Below are 12,950 nucleotides of genomic sequence, written 5' to 3' on the forward strand. Positions count from 1 at the left end.
CAGGAATGCCCGAACCACAGTAAAAAAATAATTTGTATTTACGTATGGCACCTTACACATTCTTAAGAAGCCTCAAAATGCCTCACAGCCTATGAATTTGAAGTGCAGTCACTGTTGTTATGTAGACTGTGCATATGGCAATTAGACAAATGACCAGTTAGCACATCAATAACCAAAGTGCCATGTGTTGTTTAGTACCCTCACCAACAAGGAATCTATGCAAAACAACTTCAGAAACAACTGTTTGACTATTCCAGTGGACTGCCAAGGTAACTCCAATGAGAATCCAGCTGAATGGTTGTAAAGCCTCTGGAACTAGGTTACTCTGATGGAGTCAGTAGTAGCCACCACCAATGGACATGATCCCAACATAAACTGGGATCACGTCCCCACACGATTCTTTCTGACAACTGATAAAAGGCCTAAAAGTCATGCAAAATAATTTTATGCAATAATACATTTTTTAAAGATTGCAGTGACTATTTATTATCCATGAGTTAATAAATTCATCAGTTCCTCTGACTCCTTCTAAAGACTCCAACAGAAAACCTCTAATTAGAATGCTTTTAGCGTCTTCAACTAAATTCCAAATTAAGCAACGTTTCCTTGTCTTTTCTTGAACCTAATTATCTTTCATCATTCAATAGAATATAGACAATTATCTGTGGATCTACTATTCTTCATTTCATTTTGCTGTCAGTGATAAAACTTAGTGGTAAGGGGCATCAGATAGTTGGATGATGGATCAGCTGTAACTGAGAGTGTATGTTGCTCTTCAGGAACAACGCAATTTAACAGTTAATTATCACAATCCAACATTGATGTATTAAATGGCACCAAAGCACCCACACAAGCATGCTATGGATGGAAATCAGGATGCACTGGTACTATATTTTAAAATACTGTCCCGTAGCTTTCGATACTAGGCTTCAGGGATTGCAAGAAGACATTGAAGTAACAAAGTAGTCAGGACAATGGCAGATACGGTTTAATGTTAGAAAATGTGAAGGAGCACACTGTAGATGTCAGATGAGAGCACAAAAAGATAAGTACTATGGGACAGATGAACAAAGGGTTGCAAGCTCTTGGAACAAAAGCCATTAAAAGTTAGCCATGTCAGCTGTGGATCAGTTGGCGGCCCTCTCACCTTTGAATCACAGGCTTCTGGGTTCAAATCAAACTCCAGGGCTTGAGTACAAAAAGCAAGGTTGATACTCCAGCGCATTGCACTGTCTTTTGGATGAGGCATTAAACTAAGGCCCCATTCTTTCAGCTCAGGGGGATGTAAAAGCTCCCATGGCACTTTTTCTAAGAGCAGGGGAGTTATCCGCAGTATTTGGCTTTTATCTTAGAGTTATCCCCGGTGTCCTGGCCAATATTTATCCCTCAATTAACATCACACAAAAAAAACCAAATTATCTGGTCATTATCATATTGCTGTTTGTGGGATTTTGCTGTGTGTAAATTGGCTGCCACATTACCTAAAATATAACAGCGACTGCACTTCAAAAAGTACTTCATTGGCTGTAAAATATTTTGAGGTGTCCAGTGGGCGTGTAAAGCACTGTAAAACTACAAGCCTTTCTTTTTTTCTAGTTCACAGCTGAGAAAGACAATCAAAAAAAGGGTAATGGGTGATGGATTTCATCACAGCAGGGAATGAATATAAAAGTCAAGAAGTATTACTGTAAGTAAGTACTGCTAATTTGGTCAGCCCTAATTTGGAACATAGGGCTGGATTTTCAAAGTACTTTGGGGGACAAGCACATTTGCAGGCGGGGGTTGAAAATTGAGTTTCTGGAGGGTGTATCTGGATCCCTATGTCTCTGGGATGTTCTCAAATTTTCAAAGTGGTGGGGGGAAAGATCCTGGATCCTGCTTGGTCTGCTAAGCTCCTTGAGGATGAAAGCAAAATACTGTGGATGTTGGAAATCCGAAACAAATACAGAAAATGCTGGAAAAACCCAGCAGGTCCAAAAGCATCTGTGGAGAGAAAGACAGAGCCAATGCTTCAAGTCCGAATGGAGGTCATATAGACTCAAGGCATTGGCTCTGCCTTAAACTCCTTGAGGAGCTTGTTAACAGGCTGGGGAGGGTGGGAACGCAATTTCAATCTACAGATCGATGACTCCAAACAGTCTGGCGCACGTTAATGCACAGCTGTTGGGTTCATTGGAGGCAGAAGTTAAATTTCTTTTATGTGGTGAACAATCTCAGGACCTTGTGGATTTTGTGTCAGATCATCCTCATTACCTCTCATCTGGTCGTTTTGGCCTCTTTCATGCAGGGCAAGGCTGCTAGCCCTTTGAGGTTCTGCCTGCTCGTTTCTGCAAGGCAGCAGCAGGCTCCATCATGGCTGCTTTCTGCAGGCAGCTCCCGCCTCCTGCTAACGCTCGGCCCCACTGACTGGGCACCAAGCTCGCCTCCAGTCCAATTAGGTTATATACCTTTAAAGTTCGCATCATGTGAGCGATGCAGAAGTGGCATGGAATTGGGATTCGGAAATTTCCGGATGTTGGATTCCCCACCCCGAAGTGAGAATCGAGTATATTGTGTACGGGTTAGGCATCCATCTTGGAACGAAATACAGATCTCGGAGAAAGTTATGTAACAATTCACTGAGCTGACCAATGGGATAAAGGGTTATGATGGAACACAGAGTAACTTCGAATGATATTACTTGGAGATGAGGAAATGAAGGCATGATTTAGTTGAAACACAGAAAGAAATCAAATGGTTAATAACCATAATCTGATACCTAGTACAACACACAGCAGTAGAGAACAGAGAGGGTTGTGTGCATTTTGCAATAGCATTGTTTTGTGAAAGATTTGGCACTGCAGCTTCTAAATATAGGTGGTAGGCTTTTATCACAAGCTTCAGGACCCTGACGTCAGGATAAAATGGTTGTCCCAAGCCCACACGTACCAGCAGTGGGACCGGCTCAGCCATTTTACTGGAGACAGCCTCCTAATTTGCTAATTGGTGGGCTCCCAATGCTGCTGGCCCAGTCAGAGGGCTGGTACCTCTCGGACCTCGGCAGCCCCCTCAGGGGAGGTGGACGCTGCTGAGGTAGCTCAGGATTTAAGAGGTTGTCTCAACATGGAGGCACCGTTGGAAGGGTAAGTGTAAAATTAAAATTAAAAATCAGAGGGGCCAAACAGGCAGGTCTGTCCGGAAGGGCCTTGGGCCATGAGGATGACCTTTCCTGAACTCAATCCCCCTTTGTGATGTGGAGCCTTCCGTTCCGATGCCAACCATCACCACCTCCCCACCCCCCCCCCCCCCACAACCACCACCCCACCCCCCGTGTGGGAGGCTGCCTCCATGAACTTGGAGACTTTCCCACTTGTGTTTTTCCCACATGGGTTTGGGTGGAGGTGGAGGTGGGGGTGGGGGTGGGCGGGGGAGGGGGAGGGGGAGGGGGAGGGGATGGGGGGGTGCTGCTCTGCCATCAGCAAAGTGCCTGCGGGCGCAAGGAAGCGGCCATTTGAGGTATTAAGTAATTGTTAAATATTTAAATTGGCTGCCCACCTCTGGAAACTTCCCTGGTAGTGGGAGTGAACTTGGTTTCCTGCCATTTTACTGGCCCCACCTGCTCTGTTCCTCCCAACACAGGCCTGGTAAAATACCGCCCAAGAAAGGACAACGCAGGATCTAAAGATTTTCTCCTGAATATCATCAACACAAGAGATGCAAAACTTCAGGCAGCACATTAATACTAAATATTATGCTCTGGTGAGAAAATGACTCGCTGTTTGTCCAGAAGACAATAAATGTCATTATACAGAATCTGATACATATGCAATTTTCAGCACCTCAAGGGCAGTAGCATCCAGCCCAGTCTTTTCAGCCTGAGACACTGTTCTTATAGTACAAAAGGTTATTTTCTTGCTCAATTTATGCAAGCAATTTCTTCCATTGAATTCCTTCTAGATTTGATGGGCTTTCTCCTAAGAGCCATTCATGAATTTTGATTTATACTGGAGTCAAAATGCTACTGCAACACTTGGAAGATTGAAAGAAAGCTCAGGCCGACAAGTTCCATCATTGTATCTGCGACAGGAGAATGGGCAACTTTAGTAAGGAGCATCTCAATAGATGGCACTGGATTTCACAACTAGATACATCCCAAAGATTTCCTAGATTCTGCAATAAATACTGTGTATGAGTACAAATCTACACGCATCTAAAGAATCATGATCACGACCTTCAGCTATTTCCTCCAAAATTTCGTTTAGTCGATAAAGTTAAACTTTAGTGTAAAGTTGACTTCTTTGCAGAGTAGTCATATCTTACAAGATAATTTCACAGGTTAGAAAATGGGGAGGATACTGTGATGGGTGAAACAGGGTCATCAAACTGATTGAGTCAGTACAACACTTACATTGCTTTTATCCTGCATTTTACTAACAATAAAAACTCATTAGAAAATGTTAAAATTGTAAAGTTGGTGCAACAGTAGTCATTGTCAATTGGCCAATGTCAAGGCAGCACAACTGTACCCAGAACTAGGTTAGCTTGATAACAACCCTTCAATTGCAGGAAATGCTTGCATGCAAAATGGTTCTTGATGAGCGACTGATAATCTAAACATTGGCCAGTTTTCTTTCATTGTGATGTTTAAGTCGATTGGTCAAGTTTCTGAAAGCTGTGTATATTCAGCAGGAAGTAATGGTATGTTACAGTTCACTCAGGGAGTCCAAGTTGCTGTGGCAATGTGTATATTGTAGTCTGGAGCTATGGATAGTGATAGTAGAGACTCCAACATTCTTTCCATCACATGGTTGAACAGCAATCTTTCCCACTGCTTGCCATTGGCATGTGTTGGATGAATTTGCAGTTTGATACTCAACTTGTTTGATCACATTATGAATACAACCTCCTTGGCCATCAAGTACTGGGGTGGGACTTGAACCCTGAGCTTCTGATTTAGAGGCAGGGACACTACCTATCGCACCACTGGATCACCTCAACAAGAAGGATCAGGTCTATTTTTAAATTATAAACAAGAGAGGAGAATTAATTGCAAACAAAAAAACATCCTGAATGTGTGCAGCATGTGTTCTGGTATAATTCATTCTTTAATTGCAGTCTTTAGAGAAGTAAACAGTAGCTATATAGGCAGTTTTCAGGAAAATTCCAGTTGGATACTGATTTAGTGCTAAATTAGCTAATCATTTCTGGGGCAAGTGGCTGGGTGCTACAATTGGCCTTTGTGTTGTAATGGAGATAAGACTTCACACTATATTCTTATGAAATATATATGTGTGTGTATATCATCATGGCTAATTCCTAAAATTTTAAAACAGGACAATGACCTGAGAAAGAGAAAGAGCGAGAGCAAGGGAACAGGAACGGAAAAGAGAATTCCAGCTCCAAAAAATTGGAAATGGAGTTAGTGGCTCAAAGGGAAAGAGAGAGCAGACAGCTGGAGACTGCAAGGGAAAATCTCTCTCTACCCAGCAGCACCCCCCTACTTTCTAACCCTGAACCACTCCCTGAGGCCCTCACGTATGCTAAATTCATTCCCAAATTTGAAGAGAGTGATGTGGAGTCATTTTTTGCCATTCTTCAGAATATAGCAGGACAGCTAAAATGTCCATTGGATATCTGGACATTTTTCAAGAGCAGTTGTCATGGAGAGCCCAAGAGGTCTACTCCGTGCTGAATCCTGATGTGTCCTTGAATTGTGAGCAGACAAAGGCTGACACCCTAAGTGCCTAAGAGTTAGTCCCGGAGACACATTGCCAGCAATTCCAGAAACCCTGAGAAGTGCACACAAACCTACATCAAGTTCAAATGGCAGAAGCAAATCGCGTTCGACATGTTGGATAAGATCCCTAAGAATCCCACTCACCTATGAGGGTTGTGAAAGTTGATACTGTTGGAGGAATTCAAAAATGACTTATCCTCCAACCTGCGAATTGGAGGAACAGAGGATCCTCCCAGCGAGGGCTGCAGCAGTCACAGCAGACAGCTATGATCTCACCCATAGGCCTGGAAACTCAGGCCGACCCTTTCCAAACCATTCCCAATCAACTGCAGGGGGCAACTCCTCCTGGTATGGATGCGGGGGAGAGGCCGCTTCCAGAAAGCCATTTTCCTATCAACCGGGGCCCAGAAAGGCTGGCCCGAGTTCCAGAGCTGGCTGCCTGCCTGTTGCCGTGCCAGCCTAAAGCCCCTAGCTACAGAAGCCGGAACTCTCCAGCTGTGCTAGCGCCCGAGCCGGACCATAAACTGCAATGCCCTAAAAGGCCAAAGCCCCGTTAAGACACCCCAATCTCCTGATCCTCAGCCGAACCCGCGTCCCTGGGTTTAAACAGCTGAACCCACAGATTGCCAAGTAAAGTGGACGGGCCGGAGCTAAGCTGGACAAGAGCAGCTCAGCCCGACGATCAAAAGGCCTGCTACTTGCAGAGTGATATGCCCAGCACTCCCCTACAGATAGTCCAGAGCACCCTGAGCAGCTCTCCGTCCCTGAGTGCAAACAGCCCCTGTAAAACTCTCGGACCCTTTAGAGGATATTTAATCAGGAGTTGAACAGGCAGACTTCTGAAACTGATGGCTTTGCTTATGCCTGATCCCCAGCAGAGGAAAGGTCAGAACTCTAACCCGGGATAGACTTCCCAAACAGGTGAATCTCTAATCTTCCCAAGTCACCTAAACCTTCCACGTCCTGGGATCGGACAATGTCCTTGCTGGCGCACTAACCGGGATTTAAAGGAAAAGGAGAAAGGAAACGAGGCCGGGGATTGCCTTTGTCCCTGCTAGCTGCGTGTATGACATGCCAGTGTGAATGAGAGAATGCATGGATACTCCTCTACCTCCTATTCTTTCTTCATAGGCCATATAAGAAAAAAAATGAAATGGAATTCATTGTTTTTTCTCTGAGGCCACAATGACTGTAATGGGACTAAGTCTTGGTGAGAGGAAGAATCGGGGCTGTTTAAATTAAACCCCTTCCCGTCCGTAAACATTGTCCTTGACCTTGGGAGTAGAAAAGAAATATTTTCTGCTCACGACATACGACGTAGTGAACCCACGGGCAGAGTTTTACGACAGTGGGATTTTACGTTCCCGCTGTCGTCAACGGGGTTTATAACGGCCCGCCGCATTTTACAGCCCCGTCCCCGCCGAAACAGGACCGTAAAATTCGGCCCCAGGTGTGAAAGTCAGTGAGCTCAAGATTAACACTTTCATTTGTCTGTAGGCCGCTGACACTGTCCACATTCGTACATATGGATTATCCACTTGGGCGAGCTATCTGGAGAGCTACCATCACCCGTGAAATCACGGGCTGAACCTTCCGGCTGACACGCGGGTGGCGGGGCCCACGCATCGGCGCTTAAAATGTCCCGACGTCAGTGCGCGGCATCACGATGTTTCGGTCGGCGGGGGCACCATGCAGCGGGACGCGCGCCCGCCATTAATTAAAGGCCTCATTACGGCCATTAAGTGACCGATCGTCCAGGAATTTGGGGGGGTGGGGGCCCCTGCAAACTTCTGCTCGGCGCACAGGACCAACAGGCAGGCGGGTGAGTGGTTTTTTCACAAACCTCATCCGGTGGCGGGATGAGGTTGATTTCAGTTTTTAAAATGTTTACTAAAGTGTTTGTGTATTTCATTAACATGTCCCGCCTCGTGTGACATTTTCACATGAGGGGGACATGTTAATGATTTTTTTATTGTTCTATTTTCAATGTCTCCCAGCCTTTCAGCGATCTCCCTGAGACACCGCTTAGCCCCAGGGAGATGTGCGCTCTTTCGTGCGCATGCGAGAAACCAGCGCACTCTCGCAGTTGGGGAATCCCTCCCCTCCCCCCACCCCCCCGGCACAGGGAGCGCACAGCGCTTCCCGTCGGGCGTCACGCTGGGTGGGTCTTAACTGGCCCACCCAATCAAAATGGTGGCGGGGCCCGTTTCGGCGGTGACGATCGGCTGCCCGCCCACCGCTGAGTCGGTCAGGCCCGCCCGCCCATCAAGGGCAAAATTCTGCCCCATGTACCAGCAAAGGTCACGGTCCGTCATGAGAGAAAATTGGGAACGTGACGCGAATCAGAACAAGAATTGGGAAACACGACACTGACGTTTTGTAACAGACCAAAACGTGAGACCTGCCAGGGCCGGGTTTTGCCCTCGCCGGACGGGCGTGGCGGGTGAGCCTGGGAGCGGTCGCTAGGCCGACCGCTGACCACGATCGGGCCTTGACATCGATCTCTCACTGGCTGGCCAAGTAACGGGCACCCAGCGTGAAACATGCGCTCAGAGCCTCGGCGCTGCCGGTGTTGGGGGGGGGGGGGCGGCAGGAGCGCATGCGTGGGGTTGCGCGCAGTGAAAGCTCCCTGGAGGCGCAGAGCTGCCTCAGGGAGCTGGAGATTTTGAACGATAAAGATAAAGAATTAGAAAATCTGTCACACGAGCAGGGACACGTTAAACGGGAGTTTTAAAACTTTTTCATCTTTTTTGTCATTGCTCAAAACCTCATCCCGTCTGTGGATGAGGTTTCACCAAAAATGCAAAGGCCGCTTGGCCTATTTGTCCGCCCATCAACCGACAGTTGGACGGGCAGCGAAAAATTCAACTTACCTAATTAACTTAAAGGCTTTAATAGGCCGCTTAATTGCCAGCGGGCACACTGCTGCCTCTCGCACATGCCCGGAGAGCGAAATATCGTGAGAGTGCACGATGACTTCGGGACACTAGCCTGACATCATCTCGCGCTATTTTACTCTCGCTCGGGTTGGGTGCGCGTCCGCCCGGCAAGGGAAAGATTCTGCCCAAATGTATCAGTTCTACAACATCACTGCTAGGCTTTTAAGTTCAAAACTGAAGCACTTTCTGCGCAGAATTCAGGAATGTGCACAGTAAAGAAAGTATAAATTTAGGGGAGCAAGAAATTAATTTACAATAACATGTTGAAAAAGATGAACAATTAAGAATGATAAGATCACAATAAGATTTCAGGCTCAGAAATTTTGGAAATTCAGCTTCTGGATGGCAAAAAATGTAATTCTGATTACTGATTGGAGAGACTGAGTGCAAAGCACTGAGGGGCTTGCATATACTTGAATATTATTCCTCTCATTGTAACCAGATAGCACCATTAATCATCTTCTACAGGGAGGAGATTTGACAGTATGGTAATATCAGCAGATATAACAGTGCAGCCTGGTTTAACTGTAATTGTCTGTTTTTTTCTATTTAATTACTGGAAATCGACCAAGTGACATTTACAGTTCGACCTTGCATTGCACTGTTAACCTCTGGTTTGTCAGCGAAGTAACTGTTTCATAGCATTGAAGGTAGTTTCAGAAATGCAAGCCTGCCACAGATTATTACAGTGTTTCTGCAGTGTGCGAAACTACGGTCTCTCTCGTATGACTGGTGCTGTCTTCGCAAAATGTATTCTAGTGAAGAGTAAACAGGGCTAGCTCTCCCACTGGTACCTTCAGTTCAGCCAGTTTAAATAAATCATTGCTGTCATAGCCTAGATTCCCAAAGTTGGCTGTCTCCCTCCTCTCACTACAGGATGATAAATGGCCTTTCTCAGCTCCCATTTTCTTCAGCTTTTCTTTCACCCATGTTTACTCAATTCATGGTCGGGTATTTGCGATGCTTATTCACACCACTTATTGAATTACAACCACCCATTTTGGAACGAGCACGAACAGAAACCGTGGCAAACATCCCCAGAACCACCAGCCTCTGTCATATCTGGGATTTTCGCCAGACCTTGACTACATCTGCCAATGTTTGCTGGGTGCATTGAAAACTGTCATTAACCCGTCATTCAATTAATTCCTTGTCAATAAGATCTTAGCAAAGTCAAGCATCAACAATGACTTGCATTTATGTAGCACTTTAACATACATCCCAAGACTTTTCCAAACAAAATTTGACACAGCAAGAGATATTTTCCACAAGGAGGTATTAGAACAGGTAACTAAAACTTGGTCAAAGAAGTGGGTTTTTAAAGGTGCCTTAAAAGAGGAGTAAAGGATTGAGAGTCGGCAAGGTTTAGGGAGGGAATTCTAGAGCTTAGGCAGCCACCGATGTTGGAGTAATGAAAATCAGGGATTTTAAAAGGACAGAATTGGAGGAATGCAGAGCTCTTGGAGGATTGTAGGACTTGGGGGGGAGGGTGGGGGGAGGTAAGAGAGATAATGAGGGGCAAGACCATGGAGGGTTTTGAAAATAAAAAAGAGAATTTTAAAACTGAGGTGTTGCTAGATCAGAAACTAATGCGGGTCAGCAAGCGCAGGGGTGAAAGGTGAACAGGATCTAGTCAGAGTTAGGATATGGGCAGCAGAGTTCTGTATGAACTGAAGTTCACAGCAGGTGCAAGTGTAGAAGCCCACCCCACCGCTGTGTCCCACCCGCATTGCAAAAGCAGCTGAAGGGAAATCTTAAAAACGAAAGGATGGCATTACCTATTGCAATATATCACAGATCAAAGCAGGTAGTTGGAAGACAAATTGTTTTTATTCTTCAGCTGGTACCCCAGTCGCACCACAATGTCAGCCATTTTCTCAACCATCACTCCCACCAGCCCCCACCAAAACCCTGTGCAGCCACCTGGTGTTAGCAGAAATACTGCTGGGCGCACAGGCAAGTACATGAAAATAAGGCTGAACTCAAAAGATCCACAGGGATCAAGGTGCTGGGGGATGGATCTGCAGAGCTCGATTCCCCTGGATTGGAAAATTTAGGCTTGCATGTTTCAGTCTGGCTGGTAATGGGTTCCATTCCCATTCTGGTATCCCTCACCAACAGTTTGGTTCTTCATACTATGGGAAAGATCATCAAGGGACTGTAGAAGTTGCAAAAAAGATTTACTCGAATGATATCAGGACTGAGAAGTTAGACCTGTCAAGAAAGATTGAACAGGCTGGGGCTCTTTTCTCTAGAAAAGGGACTGAGGGGCGAGCTGAAGAAGGTCTTTAAGATTATGAAAGAGTTTAATAGGGTAGGTGTGGGGAAGATGTTTTCACTTGCAAGTGAGACCAGAACTCAGGACCATATTTATAAAATAGTCACTAATGAATCCAATTGGGAATTCAGGAGAAGTGTCTTTACCCGTAGGTTGGTGAGAAAGTGGAATTTGCTACAACAGCGAGTAATTGAGGCAATGGCATAGATACATTTCAGAGGATAAGCACATGAAGGAGAAAGGAGTAGAAGGATATATTGATGGGGCTGGTTGAAGAGGGGTGAGATAAGACTCATGTTGGACATTAACAGCAGCTTGGTTCCTTTCAGCCTTCTTTGGTGCTACTTCAATACCAAAGCAAGGAGGTTAAACCCGTATTGAACACTGGTTCAGCCTAAGCTGGAGTATTGTGTCCAGTTCTGGGCACTACACTTTAGGAAAGATGTGAACACATGAGAGAGGGTGCAGAAAAGATTCACAAAAGTGACTCCAAAGATGAGGAGCTTCAGTTACGTAGAATGATTGGGAGAAGTCGGGACAGTTTTCCTCAGAGAAGAGGAGGTTGAGAGGAAATTTAATAGACATATTCAAAATCATGAGGGGTTTGGGCAGAATAGATGGAGGAAAAGCTGTTTTCATTGGTGGTAGCTTTGAGAACAAGAGGACAAAGATTTAAGGTAATGGAAACAACAGCGACATGAGGATAAACCTTTTCATACAGTGAGTGGTTGGGATCTGGAATGTACTGCCTGCGAGTGTGGTGGAGGGAGGGTCTATCAAGGCATTTAAGAGGGAATTGGATTATTATCTGAAAAGGAAGAATGTGCAGGGCTACAGCGAGATGGCTAGAGAGTGGCACTGGGTAAATTGGTCTTTTGGAGAGACAGTGCCGACATGATGGGCTGAATGGACTCCTTCTGCACTGTAACCTTTCTGTGATGCTGTGAAATATCTTGTAACTTTCTAACCCATGCAGTATAACAATCAACATTACTTTCCTCTGTTCTCTAAAAACTCAGTGTGGAGATTGCGCTTTTCTCCATTCATCCCTCTGTGTTGCAATGCACACAGGGTAACTCCCACAATTGGTTTCGTTCTTTCTTCATATTCAGAAAAAAAATTTAACTACTTTTCCTACACAAGCTGCCTTGGCTGCCTTTGTGCAACACAAATAGAATTTCTGACCTTCCATCAAACTGAGATTCCCAATGGCAGCAGCTAAAATGATTGCACTTTAATTGAGTTTACTTTCAAAAGACATGTGCTTGACAGTAGATTGCTGCTGCACAATGGCTAACAGAGAATCAATTTGCTCTAAGTATAGGGATATTGCCAAAGCATAAATGGGATAGTTCATACATAAAAGAAAAATGTTTAAAATCCTGAGACAGTGCGTACTGGGATCAAAAGCTTTAGAGGCTCCCATGGCAAGAATTAAAACACACAATAAATGTAACATATCAAAGTTAAATCAGAAACAAGCACCTTAAAATGATAAAAATTAATAGGCCCTTTCTATCTATTTACTGAATATCATGGGAGGTTCTTTGGTGCAGTGGGCAGTACCTCCGTCTCTAAACCAGAAGCTCTGGGTTCGAGTTGTGCCCCAAGACTTTATGGCCAAGGAAGGTGCGTTTGTAAAATGATCAAACAGGTGAGTCTCATCCTGCAAATCCTTCCAACACACGCCATAGGCAGATGGTAACAGTGGGAGAGATTCCTGGTCAACCAAGTGATGGAAAGGGTGTTAGGGCCTCCACCATGACTATCCATAGCTCCAGATTACAATATATATGTAAGATTATATGTTACCACAGCAGCTCATACTTCCTAAGTGAACTGTAACGCATACACTGAGCACTGTTCCCCGATCTGAAATCATGGACTTAGCCTCTCTCCAAAATTGTCACTGCCACCCCTTCCAGAAAGCCCATCTGACAATGAAACTTGTGTGTCTTGTCCTTCAAAGTGCTGCATGGGTATACAATACTAAATGGAAATGGTAGCATAATGGTCA

The sequence above is a fragment of the Carcharodon carcharias genome, chromosome 23, assembly GCF_017639515.1.
Source record: "Carcharodon carcharias isolate sCarCar2 chromosome 23, sCarCar2.pri, whole genome shotgun sequence".
NCBI lineage: Eukaryota > Metazoa > Chordata > Chondrichthyes > Lamniformes > Lamnidae > Carcharodon > Carcharodon carcharias.